Raw genomic sequence first — 24,261 nt, 5'->3', positions numbered from 1 at the left:
GTTCATTAGTTATATTTTCATTGTCCTTTTATCTGAAGCTAAGAGAGACTTGTGTTTTTTATTGGTGAATCCCCCAAGTTGAATCTTTTCTGTCAGAGGTGGAAGTCAAGAGATTTAAATGTTTTTTATATTCTTTGTACCAGTTATCAATGTATTTTCTCACTTCAAATCTATTCTTTTTGCCCCATGTTTGTGATACTGAATCTGAGCCCTCTAACCATTTCCCTTTTGCCATCTGGGGCAATATTAAGTTTTCCAGTAGTTGGTATTGGAGACACACTCTGTGAAGAAGGGATTTTTCTTTCTGGTTCCAGATGCTTTTACCCTGCTCTCATGGTGAGCTGCAGCCAGTGGAATGAAAGGTACCCAGTGTCACATGCATATTCTCCTGTGAGTTTTGATGGTACTACAGGCAGCTGGAGGGATTTGCTCCCTCAAATGTGTAGATATCCATGCAAGTTCGCCAGAAAAACGAAGAAACATGACAACAGTAAAGAAACAGTCATTTTCAGTGAGAAACTCCAAAGAAATGGAGAGCTACAAGTTACTTGAAAAAGAATTCAAAATAATTATTTTAAGGAAGTTCAGTGAGATTCAAGGGAACACAGATAATTTGATGAGCTCAGGAAAACAATGTGTGAACAAAGTGAGAAGTTCATCCGAGGGGTAGAAATCAATTATGATTTCTATTATTATTTCAATTATGATTTCAAAATGCAATAGAGAGCTTCAACATTAGGCTCAATCGTGCAGAACAAAGAAGCTGTGAACTTGAAGACCAATCTCTGGATAATCTGCAGTCATAGGAGAAAAAGGAAAAGGAAGAAAAGGCATGCAGAAAACCTGTGTGAATTGTAGGACGTTTGCATTATTGATATCCCAGAAAGAGGAGAGAGTGAAAGGGATTGAAAAGTTATTTAAAGAAACAGTGGCTGAAAACATCCCAAATCTGGGGAGGATGGATGTCCAAGGATACGAAGCTCAAATTTGTGCAAACAGTTTCGACCCAAGGATATCTTCACTGAGACACATAATAATCAAACTCTTAAAAACTAAAGACAGAATTTTGAAAGCAGCAAGAGAAAAATGAGCCATCACATAAAAGGGAACTCAGCAGATTTCTCAGCAGAAACCTTGTAGGCTAGGAGAGAGTAGGATGATATATTCAAAATGGTCAAAGAAACAAACCAACCTGCCAAACAAGAATACTTTACCCAGAAATGTTGTCCCTCAGAAATTAAAGAGAGAGAAAGATTTTTCCAAACAAACAAAAGCTGAAGAAATTTATTACCACTAGATTTGCCTTAGAAGAGATGCTAGAGGGATTTTTCAAGCTGAAATGAAAGGGTACTCATTAGTAACATGAAAACATGAAAGTATAAAAGTTACTAGTAAAGGTAAATATATAGTCAGATTCAAAATACTCTAATGGTGATGTATAAATCACTTTAAATTCTAGCATAAATTAGAAGACAAAAGAGTTTTAAAAATAACTATAGCTATAATACTTTGTTAACCAGTACACAGTATGAAATGATGTAAATTGAAACATCAACAATAAAAAATGTGGAATCAGGTAACTACATCGTTTTTTATGCAATTGAATTTAACTTTTTATAAGCCTAAAACAGACTATTATAGCTTCTGTAAGATAATGCAAAGTCTCATGGTAATCACAAAGTAAAGGTCTAAAACAGATAAAAAATGATAAATAAAAAAAGAATTAAAGCGTATCAATACAAAAAATCATCAGTTTATAAGAAAAACGGCAAGAGAGGAAAGTGGAGTTTAGTTCTAGGTGCATCCTCAGTCGTGTCCAACTCTTTGCTACTCTTTGGACTGCAGCCCACCAGGCTCCTCTGTCCATGGGTTTTTCCAAGCAAGGATACTGGAGTGGGTTGTCAGTTCCTCCTCCTGGCAGGTTCTTTACAGTCTGAGCCACCAGGGAAGCCCAAGAAAACTGTCGAGTTTAGTAATTATAAAACCATACATTTGAGTGATAAGATTGTAGAAAGCATAAAGATTCCATTCTTGATATTTCCAAATGGTTATAGAAAGGGAAACAGATTTTAAAGATTCTGTTTCAGAATACCTTGGTATTCTTATTAGAGCAAAATTGAGTCTGTGATTGTTTGGGGACTAAAAATGGATTTGAAAGGTTATTGGTATAATGTGTTCGTTTACTGGTTGTTTCTAAAGCTGTTGGCAAATTAACTTTCTCCTCTTTTAAAAATATGCATCTACTAGATACATTGAAAACAACTTTTTCAAGAGAGCTGGTTAATCTAGACATTCAACTACTTGAATACTTAGCCTTGAAATCAACATAGAAGGTCTTAGGTTTAGTCCTGTTGCATCTGATTGTTGTTGTTTAGTTGCTCAGTTGTGTCTGACTTGTTTGTGACCCTATGGACTATAGCCCGCCAGACTCCTCTGTCTGTGGGATTTTCCAGGCAAGAATACTGGAGTGAATTCCTATTCCCTTCTCCAGAGGATCTTCCTGACCCAGGAATCAAACCCGCATCTCCTACATTGGCAGGCAGGTTCTTTACCCCTGAACCACCAGTCTTGGAGGGATTTGGAAATCATTCAGCATAGGAAGCACAGAGAGTTCACAGATGAGTAGGAGAAGGTGGACCAGAAGTCCTCTAAGACTGTTCTCAGGAGTCTGAGCCTTCTTCCAAAGGCAGTGGGAAGCCAGAAGGCTGTTTTAGGTCAGGGAATACAGCGATCAGCTTTCTATTTCAGTAGGATCCCTCTGTTATGGAGGCAGCTCAGAGCTGGAAGCGGGCAGGCAGGGTAAGCCTGGGATACTAGTTAGGAAGCCTGGTCTGTGATTCATCACCGTGATGCCACTAACCTGAGCTCAGGGAGTGGCAGTGGGACCAGAATGTAGACACAATAGGGCTTTGACAGGAGGGAGCAAGAGAGAGAGGGGTCAAGATGGAAGGCTGGGTTTTGACTGGGTGGTGGTTGTTGTTTAGTGGCTAAGTCATGTCCAACTCTTTTGTGACCCTGTGGATTGTAGCCTTCTAGGCTCCTCTGTCCATGGGATTTCCCAGGTGAGAATACTGGAGTAGGTTGCCATTTCCTTCTCCAGGGGATCTTCCTGACCTGGGAATTGAACCTGCATCTCCTGCATTGTAGTGGGATTTTTACCACTGAGCCACCTGGGAAGACTGCTGCGTTTGATACTTCCTGGAAATTCTTGCTTTGTAATGACATCAAGTGTTCAGTGGATCTGGACTCCTTGCTCTTCCTGGGTACTTTTTCGTCAGCTTGTCTGGTTATATAAATTATTTGTATCCGTTCTGTCCCCCACCCTCCAGTCTCTCTCTGTCCCTCTCTCAGTGTCCTCTGTCTGTTTCTGTCTCTCTCTGCAAATAGCTCTTTTATTCAGAGCAAAACTAACTCAGTACTGCTCCCCGTCGATAATTTTAGCAATGATAGTCGAGTTTTGTTTTTCTCTCAGAGTTCATTACAGCTTTCAATACATTTCAGTTCAGCTTTATGCATCAAGTCACCAGGTACCTTGTTTGATGGCAGTACTAGAATGACTGTCTTATTTCCTATATTCTGTATTAATTTTGTATTGCTGTATAATAGATTACTACAAAGTTAACAACAGAAATTTGTTATCTCACAAATTTTACAGGTTAAAACTCTAGGTACAGTCTTACTGGGTCCTCTGCTCAGGGTTTCACCAGGTCTCTAGGTGTCATCTGGGGCTGTGTTCTTATTGGGAGCATGGGATCTTCTAAGCTCATTCAAGTTAGCAAAATTTACTTTCTTATGGTTGTAGAACTGATATTCCTCTTTTCTTGCTGGCTGTAAGCCAGAGGTCACTCTCAGCTCTTAGAGGAGCTGAGTGGCTCTCTCACAACACAAAGACTTACTTCTCCAAACCCAGCAGGATAATCTCTTTTACTTCAAATCTCAGTCCCTTTTGGTAACTCTTGCCTAATTAAGTCAGGCCAATCCAGTATAGTCTCCCTTTTGACTCTCAGAATTGTGTCAGCAAAATTCTTTTGTTTCTGTCATGTAAAGTAACAATTATAGAAATAAAATCTGACATATTTACAGGCCTATCCATTCTCAAGGACAGTGGATTATAAAGAATGTGTGCAAAAGGGAATGGGAACTTTGGGGACCATCTTAGTACAATGACTACTGCATATGCCATTGGTTCAGGATCAAAGTGTGCTGAGGTCTTAGGATATCAGTAAGTGCTGTGACTAAAGGCCTTATGGGTCTGCAGCTGCAAAAGCCTTGTGTTTACCATCTGCGTTCATTACCAGTAGCCCTTACTTTGAGTACCTCGTGTGTGTGCTCAGTCACTTCAGTCATCTCCGACGGCTTTCAGCCCTGCAGACTATAGGCCACCAGGCTCCTCTGTCCATGGAATTCTCCAGGCAAGAATACTGGAGTGGATTAGCATGCCCTCCTCCAGGGGATCTTCCTAACCTAGGGATCGAATCTGTGTCTCCTGCATTGCAGGCGGATTCTTTACTGCTGAGCCTTCATGGGAGCCCAATGAGTACCTTAGGTTTTTTTTTTTTTAACACCCTATTTTTATCAGCTAAGTAAATGTTAAATACCTTTTTTAATTACTATTGTAACCTGAAAATATTACGAAGTTGTTTAGAAGAAGAATATGGGTTTTATTTAGAGATGACATTCAAGAATCTGTTGGAATTCAGTGTACCTTATGTGTTCCACATGAAGAATCTGATCTTTAAAAGTAGTGTGCTTTAATTGTCATCCTCGGTTGTCCTATTTCATGCCCTAGTTAAGCATAGAGATATGCTCAGCAAATCTGCAGCTGAAACAAAGCTAATAGCATTAGTAAATGTCTTACAGTTACAGAATTGAGATCCAAAAATATTCTAACAGAATAAAAACAATTGGCTGAAATTAGCAAGATAAATTTTGAAAGAGATAAATATAAATAAAGCCCTGTATTGCTGTTTTCTCTAAATAAAAAACATTGTCTCAGGTATGGTGGTGAATAGATGGCTTAGCCTACCTCTTAATAAGTGTGAAAAAGACTTGTGGATTTTGGTTAACATTGGCATTCCATGTGAGCCAATAGTAATATATGGCTGCCAGAGAAAGCTGATAATTCTGTTTAGAAATAAGGGAGATAGTAATAATGCTCTATCTTCTAGTCAACAGAGTAAGTAAACTACATCTGCTGCCTTCTTTTTTCCTGTTTATTTATCCAAAATAATTTCTCAAGGTTTAAAAACATTTTGACACCTATTTGTATATTCTTATTTTGTTTATTCTGCTTATTAAATATAAATTACTTTGTATTCATATTGTATCATTGTATTAATGGTTATTTTTGAATGATCTTTGATTTTTGGCAAAATATGGAAGTTATTTAGGTCCACTTTCACAAGAATATATCTTCTTACACAGTTAAGCTTGTTCTACAAGTTTCTTGCCCTTGGATCAAGTATCATCTCCTTTCTTATAAGCTTTATTATTCTTTGGTATGTGAATACCTTTCTTCTACAAAATAAGAATAAAATGTAGCTTTACCAGCTGATTCCAAGGCTATGTATTATTAAGAAATAAAAATAGTCCCTTGGAAAGTGTTTCTGTGAGATATTTTTAACTACTAGAGAATTTCACCTGGTGCCTAGAGCCAAATGCCTAGCTTAAATGTTCTAAGGCATTTAAGATAAAAGACTTCAAGTAGGTTTTTAAACTAGGTGTAAGGAACTGCTCATTCAGGGTTCTAGATCACCCCTGCATAAAGCGGGCTTCCCTGGTTTCTCAGACAGTAAAGAGTCTGCTTGCAATACAGGAGACCTGAGTTAGATCCCTGGGTCAGGAAGAACCCCTGCAGAAGAAAATGGCAAACCACTCCAGTATTCTTGTCTGGAGAATTCCATGGACAGAGGAGCCTGGTGGGTTATAGTCCATGGGGTTGCAAAGAGTCGGACACAACTGAGTGACTCACTTTCACATAAAGTAGACATGCATACATGTGCTCATTCATTTTATTCCTTTATGTATTCAAAATAGACTTAATTGCATTATAGGTACTGTAATAATTCCTGTATCTTAATTTTTCTATCTTTAAAATGCTTTAGTAGAGTCAGTGTCCATCGAAGCAGAGGCTTCTTTTAGCCTTTAAAAATGGCTGCTAGACTGGCTGACTTCTTCCCTGCCTCCCTCTCTTTTTCTCTCCTTTCTTGCCTTTCTTTTTGTTTTATTATGAAATATACCAGGCGTACAAGGCTTCCCTGATGGCTCAGTGGGAAGATATCCCTTGGAGAAAGAAATGGCAACCAACTCCAGTGTTTTTGCCTGCAAAATCCCATGGACAGAGGAGCCTGACAGACTACAGTTCATGGGGTCTCAAAGTCGGATGATGACTTTCATGAGTCGGACATGACTTCATGATTAAACAACAACAATACCAACAACAACAATATGAATGTAAATAATGCATATTGATAGGGTTGTTAATAACAGTAATAATTATAATAGGATTCATGTAAATACCATTCAGTTTCAAAAATAAATGTTGGAAGCCTCCTGGGAGTTTCTCTCCAAATGCATCTTGCTGCTGCTATCTACCAGTGAAAGAACTCTTTTCTTTTTAGAGAGTTTAAAAAAAATTTTAAATATCCTTTCTTTGCTATTTTTCATAGGTTTACTTTATACATACGTATCTCCAAACAGTAACATTTTTATTTTTTAGTTTTTTAAAAATTTATTTATCTTTTATTGAATGATTTACAGAATTCTGTTGTTTTCTGTCAAATCTCAACATGAATCAGCCGTAGGTACACACATAGCCCCTCCCTTCTGAACTTCCCTGCCATCTCCCTCTGCATCACCCCTCCAGATTAATACAGAGTCCCTGTTTGAGTTTCCTGAGCCATACAGCAAATTCCCGTTGGCTATCTGTTTTACATATTATAATGTAAGTGTCCATGTTACTCTTTCCATGCATCTCACCCTCTCCTCCCCTCTCCCCATGTCTGTAAGTCTGTTCTCTATATCTGTTTATCCATTGCTGCCTTGTAAGTAAAATTCTTCAGTTCCATTTTTCTGAATTCTGTATATATGGGTTAGAATATATTTATTTTTCTCTTTCTGACTCACTTCACTCTGTATAATAGGTTCTAGGTTCATCCACCTCATCAGAACTGACTCAAAGGCGTTCCTTTTTATGGCTGAGTAATATTCCATTGTGTATATGTACCACAACTTCTTTATCCATTCATCTATCAATGGACATCTAGGTTGCTTCCATGTTCTAGCTATTGTAAATGGTGCTGCAATGAACAATGGGATACATGTGTCTCTTTCACTTTTGGTTTCCTCAGGGTATATGCCTAGAAGTGCGATTGCTGGGTCATATGGTGGTTTTATTCCTAGTTTTTTTAAGGAATCGCCACACTGTCTTCCATAGTGGCTATATCAGTTTACATTCCCACCAACAGTGCAAGAGTGTTCCTTTTCCTCTATACAGTTTCCAGCATTTATTGTTTGTAGACCTTTTGATGAGGGCCATTCTGACCAGTGTGAGGTGATATCTCATTGTAGTTTTGATTTGCTTTTCTCTAATAATGAGTGATGTTGAGCATCTTTTCATGTGTTTGTAAGCCATCTGTATGTCTTTGGAGAAATGTCTGCTTAGGTCTTTTCCCTACTTTTTGATTGGGTTGTTTGTTTTTCTGGTATTGAGTTGTATGAGCTACTTGTATATTTTGGAAGTTAATCCTTCGTCAGTTGTTTCAATTGCTATTATTTTCTCCCATTCTAAGGGTTGTCTTTTCACCTTGCTTATAGTTTCCTTACGGAGAAGGCAATGGCAAGCCACTCCAGTACTCTTGCCTAGAAAATCCCATGGATGGAGGAGCCTGGTAGGCTGCAGTCCGTGGGATCGCTAAGGGTCAGACACGACTGAGCGACTTTACTTTCACTTTTCACTTTCACACATTGGGAAGGAAATGGCAACCCACTCCAGTGTTCTTGCCTGGAGAATCCCAGGGAAGGGGGAGCCTGGTGGGCTTCCATCTATGGGGACACACAGAGTCGGACATGACTGAAGTGACTTAGCAGCAGCAGCAGCATAGTTTCCTTAGCTGTGCAAAAGCTTTTTAAGTTTAATCAGGTCCCACTTGTTTACTTTTGTTTTTATTTCCATTTCTCTAGGAGGTGGGTCATAGAGGATCTTGCTTTGATTTATGTCATCGCGTGTTCTGCCTATGTTTTCCTCCAAGAATTTTATAGTTTCTGGCTTACATTTAGGTCTTTAATCCATTTTGAGTTTATCTTTGTGTATGGTGTTAGGAAGTGTTCTAATTTCATTCTTTTTCATGTAGCTGTCCAGTTTTCCCAGAACCATTTATTGAAGAGGTTATCTTTGCCCCACTATGTTTTCTTGCCTCTTTTGTCAAAAATTAGGTACTCATAGGTGCATGGGTTTATTTCTGGGCTTTCTATCTTGTTCCATTGGTCTATATTTCTGTTTTTGTGCCAGTACCATACTGTCTTGATGATTGTAGCTTTGTAGTATAATCTGAAGTCAGGAAGGTTGATTCTTCCAGCTCCATTCTTCTTTCTCAAGACTGCTTGGCTAATTTGGGGTCTTTTGTGTTTCCATATGAATTGTGAACTTTTTTGTCCTAGTTCTTTGAAAAATATTGTTAGTAATTGGATAGGGATCACATTGAATCTGTAGATTGCATTTAGTAATGTAGTCATTTTCACAATATTGATTCTTCCTACCCAGGAACATGGAATATCTCTTCCATCTGTTTATGTTGTCTTTGCTTTTTTTCATTAGTGCCTTATAATTTTCTGTGAACAGTTCTTTTGTCCTTTTAGGTAAGTTTATTCCTAGATATTTAATTCTTTTTGTTGCAATGGTGAATGGGATTGATTCCTTAATTTCTCTTTCTGATTATAGAAATGCAAATGATTTCTTTTTATTGATTTTGTATCCTGAAACTTTGCTAAATTCACTGCTTAGCTTTAGTAATTTTCTGATACTATCTTTAGGGTTTTCTGTGTACAGAGTCATGTCGTCTACAAACAGTGAGAGCTTAACCTCTTTTCCAATCTGGATTCCTTTTATTTCTTTTTCTTCTGAGATTGCTGTAGCTAGGACTTTCAGAACTATGTTGAATAATAGTGGTGAAAGTGGACACCCTTGTCTTCTTCCTGATCTTAGGGGGAATGCTTTCAGTTTTTCACCATTGAGAATAATGTTTGCTGTAGGCTAATCATATATGGCCTTTACTATGTTGAGGTAGCTTCCTTCTCTGCCCATTTTTTGAAAAGTTTTAATCATAAATGGGTGCTGAATTTTGTCAAAGGCTTTTTTTTGCATCTATTGAGATGATCATATGGTTTTTATCTTTCAGTTTGTTAATATGGTGTATAACATTGATTGATTTGCACATATTGAAGAAACCTTGCATCCCTGGAATAAACCCAACTTGATCATGGTGTATGAGCTTTTTGATGTGTTGCTGAATTCTGTCTGCTAAAATTTTGTTGAGGATTTTTGCATCTATGTTCATCAGTGATGTTGGCCTGTAGTTTTCTTTCTTTGTGTTGTCTTTGTCTGGTTTTGGTGTCAGAGTGCTGGTGGCCTTGTAGAATGAGTTTAGAGTGTTCCTTCCTCTGCAATTTTTTGAAAGAGGTTTAGAAGGATAGGCATTAGCTCTTCTCTAAATGTTTGATAGAACTCTCCTGTGAAGCCATCTGGTCCTGGGCTTTTGTTTTTTGGGAGATTTTTAATCACAGCTTCAATTTCAGTGCTTGTAACTGGGTTATTCATAATTTCTATTTCTTCCTGGTTCAGTCTTGGAAGATTGAACTTTTCTAAGAATCTGTCCATTTCTTCCAGGTTATCAGGTTATTGCCTTATAGTTGTTCATAATAGTCTCTTATAATCCTTTGTATTTCTGCATTGTTGTAACCTGTCCTTTTTCATTTCTAATTCTGTTGATTTGATTCTTCTCTTTTTTCCTTGATGAGTCTGGCTAAAGGTTTGTCAGTTTTATCTTCTCAAAGAAATAGCTTTTAGTTTTATTAATCTTTACTCATTTCTTTCATTTCTTTTTCATTTATTTCTGCTTCGATCTTTATGATTTCTTGCCTTCTACTAATTTTTTTTGTTGTTGTTGTTCTTTTTCCAGTTGTTTTAGATGTAAAGTTAGGTTGTCCATTCGATGTTTTGCTTTTTTCTTGAGGTAGGATTGTATTGCTATAAACTTCCCTCTTAGAGCTGCTTTTGCCACATTGCATAGGTTTTGAGTTGTTGTGTGTTCATTGTCATTTTTTTCTAGAAATTTTTTGATTTCCCTTTTGGTTTCTTCAGTAGCCTGTTGGTTATTTAGAAACATATTGTTTAATCTCCATGTGTTTGTGTTTCTTACAGTTTTTCCTTGTAATTGATATCTAATCTCATAGCATTGTGGTTGAAGACAATGCTTGATACAATTACAATTTTCTTAAATTTACTGAGGTTTGATTTGTGACCCAAGATGTGGTCTATCCTAGAGAATGTTCCACAGTAACATTATTATTTTTGATATTTGAAATAATTTATGAATGCAGTTTATCCTTATTTTGCATCATATAAAGTTTTTTCTTGTTGTAGGGTCTTTTTTTGCCCTACTGCATAGCATGTAGGATCTTACTTCCCCAACCAGGGATTGAACCCATACTCCCTGCATTGGAACCACAGTCTTAACCACTGGACCACCAGGGAAGTTCCAATAAAAAGTTTTTGATATTATTCTTTACAGATGTGTGTAGCTCTGTTCCTTCATTCAGTTTTAATATTTTGTACTATTGCTCCTGTATGAATATACCATACTTTATTTATCCATTCTGTGGTTCAGTGAACATTTATGTTTTCAGTTGTTTATTTTTCTAACAGAACAGTGCTTAAGTTAGCATTCTTAGTCACATCTCCTGGTGCAGGCATGCAAGAATTCCTCTGCTGGTGCTGTCGCTTCAGTAGTGTCCGACTCTGTGCGACCCCATAGACAGCATCCCACCAGGTTCCCTGTCCCTGGGATTCTCCAGGCAAGAACACTGGAGTGGGTTGCCATTTCCTTCTCCAATGCATGAAAGTGAAAAGCGAAAATGAAGTCACTCAGTCGTGTCTGACTCTTCGAGACCCCATGGACTGCAGCCTACCAGGCCCCTCCGCCCATGGGATTTTCCAGGCAAGAGTACTGGAGTGGGGTGCCATCGCCTTCTCCAAGAATTCCTCTAAGAAATGGAATTGCTGGGTCACAGACTATACGCATGTATATAATTGCACCTTATCTGTAATGCTGAATTGTTTCCTGAAGTGGCTGTTGCCGGTTTGTATTCCATCAGTATTGCTGGAGAGTTCTGTTGTTCTGCCAGATCTCTGGCCCTTGGTATTGTCTGATTCTTTAATTTTGGTTTATCTAGAGGATGTGACATGACATCTCATTGTGGTTTCAGTTTTCATTTCTCTGCCTACTGTTGAAGTAAACTTTTTATTTTGTTATGTTAATTATATTAATGTGTGTGTATGTGTCAGTCTCTCAATTGTGTCCAACTGTTTGCAACCCCATGGACTGTAGCCTGCCAGGTTCCTCTGTCCATGGAATTCTCTAGGCAAGAATAATGAAGTGGGTTGCCATTTCCTTCTCCAGGGGATCTTCCCAACACAGGGATCAAACCTGGGTCTTCTGCATTGTAGGCAGATTCTTTACCATCTGAGATACTAGGGAAGCCCAGATTATGTTAATCAGTCCTTCATGTTTCAACTACCTGGTGAAATGACTCTTTTGTTTTCTTAATATTTCTATTTGACTTTTATGTTGCTAATATTACAGAATTGTAGGATTTGATTATGTGTTGTATATATTAATCCTTTTGTGACTTAATGTGATTCAGTATCTTATCTCTGGTTGTGGGTTTTTGTTGCTTCTTTGAGAAACCAAAGTTAATTTTAATTTATTACTTAAAAAATATCATAGAAATATTTTTCTATAATTTTTACGAGTCTTAAAGTTTTTCCTTTCCCATTTACATTCTTTTTGTATTTGGACTTGATTTCTGTTTGATAGAAGGTAAGAATTCATTCTAATTTTTTAATACAAGCAATCACTGATCAGCACACTTTCCTATAAAGGACAGAATAGTAGATATTTTAGGCTTCTCCATCTGTATGGTCCCTATTGTAATACATAACTTTGTCATTGTATCACAGAAGCAGCCAAAGACAAGTTGTAAATGGATGAGCATGCTTGTGTCCCCATAAAATTTTATTTACAAAAAGCAGGAGTCTTGTTGGCTTTGGCCTGTGAGCTGTAGTTGCCAACCCCTGATATGGATAACCGATTGTCTCAGAAAATTTTTGTCTTCCTTTTTCCACTGATGTCCAGTGTCTTCTCTGTTGTATCATGTTTCTATATATGTGTGAGTCTGTTTCTGGGCTTTCCATTTTTAAAAATAGAGAAAGTACTTAAAAAAATCATTTTACTAGTCCGTCCCTGTGCTTATATCCCCCTTCCTAATTACTACAGCTTTATTGTAATATTTGGTATCTGGTAGGAAAAACCTCTCCTGATTCTTTTCTAGATGTGCTTTGGCCTTTCTTGCCTTTCCCTCTTCTCCGTCAATCTTAAAAATCAACTTGTCAAGTTCCACATAATCTCCAATTAGAATTTGATTGAATCATATTACATCCATTTGGGGAGAACTGAGTTTAGAATATTATATGCCTGTTTTTGAGCACATTGTGTCTCTCTTTTTATTTGAGTCACCTTTAATGTCTTAAAGTAAATTTTATAATATTCTCTAAACCTTCCTTGCATAGGACTTTTTAGATTTATTCCTAGCTTCCTTATTTTTGTGTTACTGTGGTAAATGGTATCTCACTAAAAATTGCGTTTTCCGATTCCTTATTGTTGATGTATAGAATTTAAGTAAAAAGTTATATGCTGATCTTACATACATTTACCTTGCTAAACTTTCTTAATAATTTTAGTATTTTCTTTGGGATTTATTGTCTATATACAATAATAGTTTTTTTCCCCTCTTTTCTACTGCTCATATTTTTTATCTTGTTTTATTCCACTGACTGTAACCTCCAGTAAAATGTTGAATAGAAGTAGCGAGAGTAGGAATCCTTGTGTTTTCCCTGCTTTATAAGAATTATTTAACTGCGTATTGATACCTTCTGACAGATTTTTAAAAATTAATTGATTTTTTGCTGTGCTAGGTCATCACCGACTCTGTGGACATGAGTTTGAGTGTACTCCGGGAGTTGGTGATGGACAGGGAGGCCTGGCGTGCTGTGATTCATGGGGTCGCGGAGAGTCGGACACGACTGAGCGACTGAACTGAACTGAACTGAACTGAGGTCTTCATTGCCATGTGGGCTTTTCTCTAGTTGTGGTGCGCAAGCTTCTCATTGCAGTGGCTTCTATTGTGGAGCATGGGCTCTAGGACTCCAGGGCTTCTGTAGTTGCAGCACGTGGGTTCAGTAGTTGCAGCTCCCAGACTCTACAGCACAGGCTCAGTAGTTGCAGCAGACGGGCTTAGTGGCCCTGAGGCCTGTGGGATCTTCCGAGACCAGGGTCGGAATCCATGTCTTCTGCATTGGCAGCCAGATTCTTTACCACTGAGCCACCAGGGAAGCCCCTGTGATAGAATTTTTGTTTATTTGCAAGATATTTTGTTAGATCAGGAATTTGCTTTATTTTCCCCTTTATACCTGATAATTACAGTTTTGGATTTGATTCTTGATCTTTTTTTCCTTCCTTATGGCTCTCAGAGGGACTTATATTTTCACATATTGCAAGGCCTTGTATCTCAGGACATCATGTGAAGACATTTTTCAGGCCAGGATTGAAGGGTGTTCTTCCAGAGAGACATGAAGTCTGTTTCTCCTTGTGTGGTCACCACTATCTCAGGACCTATTTAACTAAATTTTTGGCCTGTGACTTTTTAGGCCACACAATTAATGTGAATTCCTATGCAAGGAAGACTTCTTCCTTTTCTTCCTGAGAATCTAGAGTTAAGGCTAAGAATCACTTGTATTATTATTTTAGTGGGATTGGTGTTTTTGGCTTTGTCCCCCATCTTTCATTTTCTGAGGATATCACCCTTCGAAGGCATCAGGTTTAAGGGAGCATCTGTAATCGGACCACTCTAATAGGGCCCTTGGCGTGGCCTTCTGTTATCCATGTATAGCTTATTAAATCTCAGGATCTCAATTAACAAGAATTTCCATAGTCTCCAAAACAGGTACCAGTCCCTATCCTACTGATTTGTGAGGATTTATGCGTTCTTTTCATTCTGGCCTTTGAGAATTTCTTTTAATTTCTTGTCAGGTGGACAATACATTAGAAAAAATGTCTTGAAACATTTTATCTAGCATTTTAGTTGTGCTATACCACGAGAGGGCTCTGTGAAAATGTCTTCTGCTATATTGCCAAAGCCAGTATTTGCCCTTAGGCCTGACCTATGATGGCAGCCTCCTGTCCTGAACCGTATCCCATCTGACCATGACTGACATCTAAATCAGTGGTCCTCCAATCTCAATGCTGCACATTGAGAAGCTTGTAAAAATCCTGATGATCAGGCCACACTCCAGATAAATTACATTAGAATACCTGAGACATTAGTGACTTTTAAATCTCCCACAGGGTTCCATGGTGTAGTCAAGGTTAAGAACAGCTCTTGAAAATCTAGTTGCTCATTTTGATTCATGTCTCTTCCTCTTCACCTGCCTTTTCCCTTTCCTCTGGCAAATAGTTTACTTTGGAGGCCAGGTGACCACATTCACATAAAACACCAACTTTCTAACACTCCTAATCCTCTTCAAACCAATATGCTTTTGGTATAACTAAATCTACTCTACCTGTGGTCAGCTGAATAGGAAGATGTTCAGCTTGTTTTATTTTTCTTTACAACATTCTATTTTTTTTTTAACCTCTTTCACAAGATGCTGATGCCATTTTGTTTTCCTCTGCTGAGAAATTTTTAGTGCAAAGTCTCTTAATTTGCTAATTAATTCTGATAGACTAGTTTCACAGCCTCAGCAAATCAGTGTGTGATATGCTTGGATTATGAATAGCTTAGCACAGAAAATGATGTAATTTCAATGGGATAAATTAGAGTCAATTAACAAGACAGACTCAGTTATCTTTTTTAATAATGCAGATTTGTTCAGAAAAGCACTCTGCTTTATTTGTAAAATGATCCATGCTTTTAACCATTTTGACTGCCATAACCCTTTTCCCTTTGGAGCTAATAATTTTTTTTAAAAAAAGGAGAAGATAAATGACAGGAATACCTAGGCCAGATGTAGCCAAATAGAGAAGTAGGGTTGTCACCATACTTTGTTCTAGGTAAAGTATGTTAATTGACCATAGCTTGTTATTAAAATGCTGTGTTTTATGGCTGTCTTTAATATACTAGGACATGTAAAAATGTGGTACAGGTATAAGTTTATAATTATTTCTTCTGGGAGAAGTAAGAATGATATTTCCTGCAAGTCAAGCAAGTTGGAACTTTCTTATATAGTTTTATTTACATATCTTTAGAGTTAGGGCTTGGGACCAAGTAGAGTAAATAGAGATTCAGCAACAGTATTAGCAAATGATTAGCTTAGCACATTAATTTTAGCATCTGCAAGATAAAAGATATCTTCCCAAGTGAACAGATGGCTTCACGAGGAATGGCAGACTTCTTATGATTTAATGGTGAGAGCTGAGGTCTGGAAAGCTTTAGAGAAAAATTACATTCTTTGGGTATGCACTTGGGCAAGTTGGTCTTTAGAAGCCTGTTATTGCTCTCTGTAATACTGGATAATTATCATTATTTTCCTCGGGGGAACATTGTGTGGAATAACTAATTAATGATTGCAATGCACTTTGGAAGACATTCTGAGTAACTTTTTAAGTATTTTGCATTTGAGAATCTGGAGAAAATGAGCATGAACAAAGAAAACCTAGAAGTAAGGTTTTATTTCTAGATTGCGAAATAATTTTTCTGACATTTTACTATGTTAATAGTTTCAATCTCTTTTCAAAAATGCTGTTATAATTTTGTTTCATGTTTACAGGTTTTTTGGGTGGGAAGGGGCATGCAACTTGTGGGATCTCAGTTCCCTCACTAGGGATTGAACCTGGGCCATGGCATTGAAAGCCTGGAATCCTAATCACTAGGCCACCAGGGAGCTCCTTTATTTCATGTTTAAAGGTGCTACTTATTACTGTTTTTAAAGATTCTGGTGCTGTGTGATGTTCCTATGTGCCTAGAATGGCTGTAAGGTCCAATACAGAAGAAATTTTATACAAGATATTCTGTTAGTTAATGCCATCTTTTAGTATTGGAGACCTGAATTTTCATCTTATTGGATATATCACAGGTTTGTTTTCAAGAAATGTAATATTACTTAGCTATTAAAAAGAACACATTTGAATCAATTCTAATGAACTGGATGAAACTGGAGCCTATTATACAGAGTGAAGTAAGTCAGAAAGTAAAACACCAATACAGTATGAAAGTGAAAGTGAAAGTTGCTCAGTGGTGTCTGACTCTTTGCGACCCCATGGACTGTATAGGGTCAGAATACTGGAGTAGATAGCCATTCCCTTTTCTAGGGGATCTTCCCAACCTAGGGATCGAACCCAGGTCTCCCACATTGCAGGTGGATTCTTTATCAGCTGAACCACAAGGGAAGACCAAGAATACTGGAATGGGTAGCCTATTCCTTCTTCAGGGGGTCTTTCTGACCCAGGAATCAAACCAGGGTCTCCTGCATTGCAGGCAGATTCTTTACCAACTGAGCTATCAGGGAAGTCCCCATATATATGGAATTTAGAAAGATGGAAACAATGACCCTATATGCAAGACAGCTAAAGAGACACAGATATAAAGATCAGACTTTTGGAGTCTGTGGAAGAAGGCAAGGGTGGGATGATCTGAGAGAATAGCATTGAAACATGTATATTACCATATGTGAAGTAGATGACCAGTCCGAGTTTGATGCATGAAACAGGGCACCCAAAGCCTGTGCACTGGGATCACCTAGAGGGATGGGATGGGGAGGGAGTGGGAGGGGGGTTCAGGATGGGGGACACGTTACACCCGTGGCCGACTCATGTCAATGTGTGGCAAAAACCACCACAGTATTGTAATGTAATTCAGTTCAGCTCAGTTCAGTCGCTCAGTCGTGTCCGACTCTCCGCGACCCCATGAATCACAGCACGCCAGGCCTCCCTGTCCATCACCAACTCCCGGAGTACACTCAAACTCATGTCCACAGAGTCGGTGATGCCATCCAGCCATCTCATTCTCCGTCGTCGCCTTCTCCTCCCGCCCCCAACCTTTCCCAGCATCAGAGTCTTTTCCAGTGAGTCAACTCGTCGCATGAGGTGGCCAAAGTATTGCAGTTTCAGCTTTAGCATCAGTCCCTCCAGTGAACATCCAGGATCAACTTCCTTTAGAATGGACTGGTTGGATCTCCTTGCAGTATAAGGGACTCTCAAGAGTCTTCTCCAGCACCACAGTTCAAAAGCATCGATTCTTCGGCAATCAGCTTTCTTCACAGTCCAACTCTCGCATCCATACATGACCACGGGAAAAACCATTGCCTTGACTAGACGGACCTTGGTTGGCAAAGTAATGTCTCTGCTTTTTAATATACTATCAAGGTTGGTCATAACTTTCCTTCCAAGGAGCAAGCGTCTTTTAATTTCATGGCTGCAATCAGCATCCGCAGTGATTTTGGAGCCCAAAAAAATAAAGTCTGACACTGTTTCCACTGTTTTTCCATCTATTTCCCATGAAGTGATGGGACCAGATGCCATGATCTTTGTTTTCTGAATGTTGAGCTTCAAGCCAACCTTTTCACTCTCCTCTTTCACTTTCATCAAGAGGCTTTTGAGTTCCTCTTCACTTTCTGCCATAAGGGTGGTGTCATCTGCATATCTGAGGTTATTGATATTTCTCCCAGCAATCTTGATTCCAGCTTGTGCTTCTTCCAGCCCAGCGTTCCTCATGATGTACTCTGCATAGAAGTTAAATAAGCAAGGTGACAATATACAGCCTTGACGTACTCCTTTTCCTATTTGGAACCAGTCTGTTGTTCCATGTCCAGTTCTAACTGTTGCTTCCTGACCTGCATGCAGGTTTCTCAAGAGGCAGGTCAGGTGGTCTGGTATTCCCATCTCTTTCAGAATTTTCCACAGTTTATTGTGATCCACACAGTCAAAGGCTTTGGCATAGTCAATGAAGCAGAAATAGATGTTTTTCTGGAACTCTCTTGCTTTCTCCATGATCCAGCAGATGTTGGCAATTTGATCTCTGGTGCCTCTGCCTTTTCTAAAACCTGCTTGAACATCTGGGAGTTCACGGTTTACATACTGCTGAAGCCTGGCTTGAAGAATTTTGAGCATGACTTTACTAGCGTGTGAGATGAGTGCAATTGTGTGGTAGTTTGAGCATTCTTTGGCATTGCCTTTGTTTGGGATTGGAATGAAGACTGACCTCTTCCAGTCCTGTGGCCACTGCTGAGTTTTCCAAATCTGCTGGCATATTGAGTGCAGCACTTTCACAGCATCATCTTTCAAGACTTGAAATAGCTCAACTGGAATTCCATCACCTCCACTAGCTTTGTTAGTAGTGATGCTTTCTAAGGCCCACTTGACTTCACATTCCAAGATGTCTGGCTCTAGGTCAGTGATCACGTTATTGTGACTATCTTGGTCATCAAGATCTTTTTTGTACAGTTCTTCTGTGTATTCCTGCCACCTCTTCTTAATATCTTCTGCTTCTGTTAGGTCCATACCATTTCTGTCCTTTATCGAGCCCATCTTTGCATGAAATGTTCCCTTGGAATCTTTAATTTTCTTGAAGAGGTCTCTTGTTTTTCCTATTCTGTTGTTTTTCTCTATTTCTTTGCATTGATCACTGAGGAAGTCTTTCTTATCTCTCCTTGCTATTCTTTGGAACTCTGCATTCAGATGCTTATATCTTTCCTTTTCTCCTTTGCTTTTCGCCTCTCTTCTTTTCACAGCTATTTGTAAGGCCTCCTCAGACAGCCATTTCACTCTTTTGCATTTCTTTTCCATGGGGATGGTCTTGGTCCCTGTCTCCTGTACAATGTCACGAACCTCCGTCCAGAGTTCATCAGGCACTCTATCAATCAGATCTAGTCCCTTAAATCTATTTCTTATTTCCACTGTATAATCATAAGGGATTTGATTGAGGTCATATTTGAATGGTCTAGTGGTTTTCCCTACTTTCTTCAATTGAAGTCTGAATTTGGCAATAAGGAGTTCATGATCTGAGCCACAGTCAGCTCCTGGTCTTGTTTTTGCTAACTGTATACAGCTTCTCCATCTTTGGTTGCAAAGAGTATAATCAATCTGATTTCGGTGTTGACCATCTGGTGATGTCCATGTGTAGAGTCTTCTCTTGTGTTGTTAGAAGAGGGTGTTTGCTATGACCAGTGTGTTCTCTTGACAAAACTCTATTAGCCTTTGCCCTGCTTCATTCCGTGCTCCAAGGCCAAATTTGCCAGTTACTCCAGGTGTTTCTTGACTTCCTACTTTTGCATTCCAGTCCCCTGTAATGAAAAGCACATCTTTTTTGGATGTTAGTTCTAAAAGGTCTTGTAGGTCTTCATAGAACCGATTAACTTCGGCTTCTTCAGCATTACTGGTTGGGGCATAGACCTGGATTAGTGTAATATTGAATGGTTTGCCTTGGAAACGAACAGAAATCATTCTGTCGTTTTTAAGATTGCATCCAAGTACTGCATTTCGGACTCTTTTGTTGACCATGATGGCTACTTCATTTCTCCTAAGGGATTCCTGCCCACAGTAGTAGATATAATGGTCATCTGAGTTAAATTCACCCATTCCAGTCCATTTTAATTCACTGATTCCTAGAATGTCGACGTTCACTCTTGCCATCTCCTGTTTGACCACTTCCAATTTGCCTTGATTCATGGACCTAACATTCCAGGTTCCTATGCAATATTGTTCTTTACAGCACTGGACCTTGCTTCTATCACTGGTCACATCCACAGCTGGGTATTGGTTTTGCTTTTGCTCCATCCCTTTATTCCTTCTATAGTTATTTCTCCACTGAGCTCCAGTAGCATACTGGGCACCTACCGACCTGGGGAATTCCTCATTCAGTATCCTATCATTTTGCCCTTTGATACTGTTCATGGGGTTCTCAAGGCAAGTATACTGAAGTGGTTTGCCATTCCCTTCTCCAGTGGACCACATTCGGCTGTGGCCCATGTGATCAGATCGGCTAGTTTCCTGTGATTATGATTTCAGTTTGTCTGCCCTCTTATGCCCCCTAGCAATACCTACCGTCTTATTTGGGTTTCTCTTACCTTGGTCGTGGAAAATCTCTTCACAGCCACTCCAGCAAAGTGCAGCCGCTGTACCTTACCTTGGACGAGGGGTATCTCCTCAAGGCCGCCCCTCCTGACCTTGAACGTGGAGTAGCTCCTCTCGGCCCTCCTGCGCCCGCGCAGCCACCGCCTATTGGACGTGGGGAAGCTCTTCTCGGCCGCCGGCCCTGGCCTCAGGCGTGGGATAGCTCCTCACGGCCGCACCTCTTTGCGTGGTTCGTTGCGCCGGGGCCGGGTCGCGTCTGTGCCGCCGGGGCCGGCGTCTCTATAGCTTCCAATTAAAATAAATTAGTATATAAAAAAAAGAAAGTCATTCCTAAGTGTCACCTGTTAGGTTTTTTGGCTCTGGCTGTTATTTCTCAAGCCATTATTGTGGGAGCTAGTTTCCAAAGATCCCTGACCCCCAGTAAACACCTCCTGTGTCTGCGTCTTTGTCTTTCACACACTGAAACTGAGCTGGCTCTTTGTAACCAAATTGATGCTGCATGTATTCCAAACACAGGTCACAAAGAGCCTTGTTGCTTCCACCTGGATTTCCTGGAATGCATTCTGTAGGGGAAGCCAGCTGCCAAGGAAGAATTGCAATTAACTTTGAGATTTCCATGCTACAAGGTTATTCAAGTGAAGCATTTGAAAAGGTCATGTGGAAATATATATATACGTGTGTGTATGTACTTGTTTACATATTATATATTATATATATATGTGCATTTGGCCATTCCACAGCTATTGTATCCATCCTATTTGAAATACCAGATATGTGACTGTAGAAGCATTTTAGGTGTCCAGACCAGCCTTCATCGATTGCAACTGCAAGAGCAAAAAAAAAAAAGAGAGAAATAATCCGAATTAGAAATGGGCAAATGACCTGAACAGACACTTTTTCAAAGAAGAATATCAATAGCCAGCAGGTACATGAAAAGTTGTTCAACATCACTGATCGTTAGGGAATGCAAATTAAAACCCCATGAGATATCACCTCATACTTGTCTTAATGACAATCATCAAAAAGAAAAGCGATAACAAATGCTGGTGAAGATGTGGAAGAAAGGGAAACGTATGTGTTGGTGGGATTGTAAATTGATACAACTACTGTGAAAAGCAGTATGGAGAATCCTCAAAAAATTAAAAATAGAACTACTATATGATCCAGATTTCACTCCTGGGTATATATATCCAAAGGAAATGAAAATACTATATTGAAGAGAGATCTGTGCCCCTCTTATTCGTAGCAGCATTATTTACAATAGCCAAGACATGGAAACAACCTGTGTGTCCATCAGCAGATGAATGGGTCAAGAATATGTTGTGTGTGTATGTGTCTTTCTGTGTTTGAGTTTGTGCGTACACAACGGAATGTTATTCAGCCTTAAAAATGAGGATATCCTGCTATTGGAGGCAACATGGATGGACCTTGAGTGCTTTACTGCTAAATGAAATAAGTCAGACAGAAAGACAAATACCTTATGATTCCACTGCTATGTGTAATCTAAAAAGAAAAAAGGGACAGACTCCAAATTCAGATAAACAGAGCACACTGTGGTTACCAGCGGCTGGAGGTGGGAAGGGGAGGGGGAATTGGGGGAAGCTGATCAGCCCAGCTCACATACTTGTCATCAAAGAACTTGGAGGGTGGCTATCTGAAATTTAGATGAACAGTAATGAGTGAGGGCTTCTGACACTCAGAGGGCAAAAGAAGCATTTCTGAACTATATAATAATACAGCCACTTAGTTCAATGATACTAATGTAATTTAGTGATATTGCTAAACAATTCATTAAATATGCTTGACTTTTCTAAATTCTTGCTAAACTTCTGAAGTAGTTTATATTTTTATTAATATATTAATATTATTTGCTTTTTTGATTCTCTTGTCACATTTTCTTAACAGGAAAATTTTGAATTGGTGCTTACTCAGATAATACAGATGGCATTAATGTGTCACTGCTGTGGCAGGTGATTTATTTCCCCTATTTTCTACTTCCTTTCTTTTGCTTTCCTTTCTTCCTTCACTCTCCTCTCTCTGACCCTTTTTTCTTTATCCTGTTTCAAGACCCAATCTCTTATTTACGTGTTTTCATGCTCAGATCAGTCCATAAATACAGACAGAAATATGTACAAATGTCAGCTTTCTGTCTTGAGTGGAAATCACCTTCCCAGAATGTTTATAAAAATGGATTACTTCCCTCAGGAAATTCATTCATCAAGACCGAAGTTGGTCCTCCTGTACAAAATGGAGTGGAAATAGAAACAGTCAAAATATACTAGGATAAACACAGCAATCAGAGATAGGATGAGGAGGGGAAGCCTCATTTGGAGGAAAAATGTTGGCTGCTTGTGAGGCCGAGAAATAGAACAGCAAATGTTCCTTCAAATTGCAGCATGAGAGGAAGGTTATCCAGGGGTGTACTAGACTAAAAATTTTATCCAGGACTGTTTTGAACCAAGGCTGAGCTCCTAGAATTATGGGTAAAATCAATGCATATGTCAATATCATAATTTCATAGAATGCTAGGACAGAAAAGCTGGAGGACTCTGTAAGACAAGAAATGTGTGCCTTAGCCAAAGTCATACAATAGGTCATAACTGGGACTGAGATTCACATATTCTGATTTCTAGGTCATTTTAAAATTTCACTGCTTATAAGCACTGTTATTGTTTTTTGGTTCCTGGATATGTACTCCTTACATCACCTGGCTTGTTCTGTATCTTCTCTGGTTTGCTCTGTGATGTGATCATCAGGCACCATTTCAAACACGCTTCCTACACTGGAAGGATATTGTCAATAGCAGTATCTCTTAACTTCAAGATAATGCAGTCCAGCTAGAGAATCCTCCCTTTCACACAGAGAGAAGTGGTTTGACAAATGGGCTGCCGTTGAGAATCTGTTCTACGAATATTCAAGGTCTGAAAAAAAAATTTTTTTATTGAGGTATAGTTGATTTATAAGGTTGTATTAGTTTCAGGTGGACAGCAGAGTGAATCTGTTATACATATACATATATCCACTCTTTTTATATCGTTTTCCCATATAGGCTATTACAGAGCATTAAGTACAAGCATTCCTTGTACTAACAGTAGGTCCTTATTATCTATTTTATACATCATGTTGTATATGTGTCAATCCCAGTCTCCAAGTCCATCCCGCCCACCTTGGTGTCCATACATTTGTTCTCTACATCTGTGTCTCTGTTTCTGTTTTGCAAATAAGTTCATCTATACTGTTCTTCTAGATTCCACATATATGTTAGTATATGATATTTGTTTTTCTCTTTCATTTTGTTTGATAGTCTCTAGGTCCATCCACATCTCTGCAAATGACCCAGTTTCATATTCAAGGACTTTCTTAAGGGAATCTTAACTTTTTTGGTACTAACATAAAGATTTCCATTATGTGTAGAAAATAGCACTCCCTTTGCTTGAAACATATTTTGGAGATAAAAGAATGAGTTATTCATTCCTACTATGACTAAAAGTACTTGAAGAAGTCTAGCTCGGCAAGTCTAGCATGAAAGTGAAAGTCGTTCAGTCCTGTCTGACTGAATCTTTGTGGCCCCATGGACTATACAGTCCATGGAATTATCCAGGCCAGAATACTGGAGTGGGTGGCCTTTCCCTTCTCCAGGGAATTTTCCCAACCCAGGGATCAAACCCAGGTCTCCCACATTTTTGGCGGATTCTTTACCAGCTGAGCCACAAGGGAAGCAGTCTAGCATGGGCTTTAGCTAATTAGAGGGAAAGCATTTCTTTGCTTCCAAATTCATTCTCTCTTCTGTACCTTCTTTACGTGTCGGGGAAAGTGGTATTTTCCTCAACATGATTCTTCTCTGGTTTATGTGGTTTAGAAA

General features: G+C 38.9%; 1 protein-coding gene across 1 annotated transcript in view; it reads left to right on the top strand.

The window, feature by feature from the left end:
* Positions 1-24,261, top strand: part of GPR158 (G protein-coupled receptor 158) — a 548,344-nt gene that overhangs the window by 295,085 nt on the left and 228,998 nt on the right. The window lies entirely within an intron of this gene.

This window comes from Moschus berezovskii, chromosome 15 (assembly GCF_049115385.1).
Source record: "Moschus berezovskii isolate FMDL1 chromosome 15, NW_MosBer_1.0, whole genome shotgun sequence".
Classification (NCBI taxonomy): domain Eukaryota; kingdom Metazoa; phylum Chordata; class Mammalia; order Artiodactyla; family Moschidae; genus Moschus; species Moschus berezovskii.
Note: the sequence above shows the minus strand (reverse complement) of the source record. Positions and strands in the feature narration are given on the sequence as shown.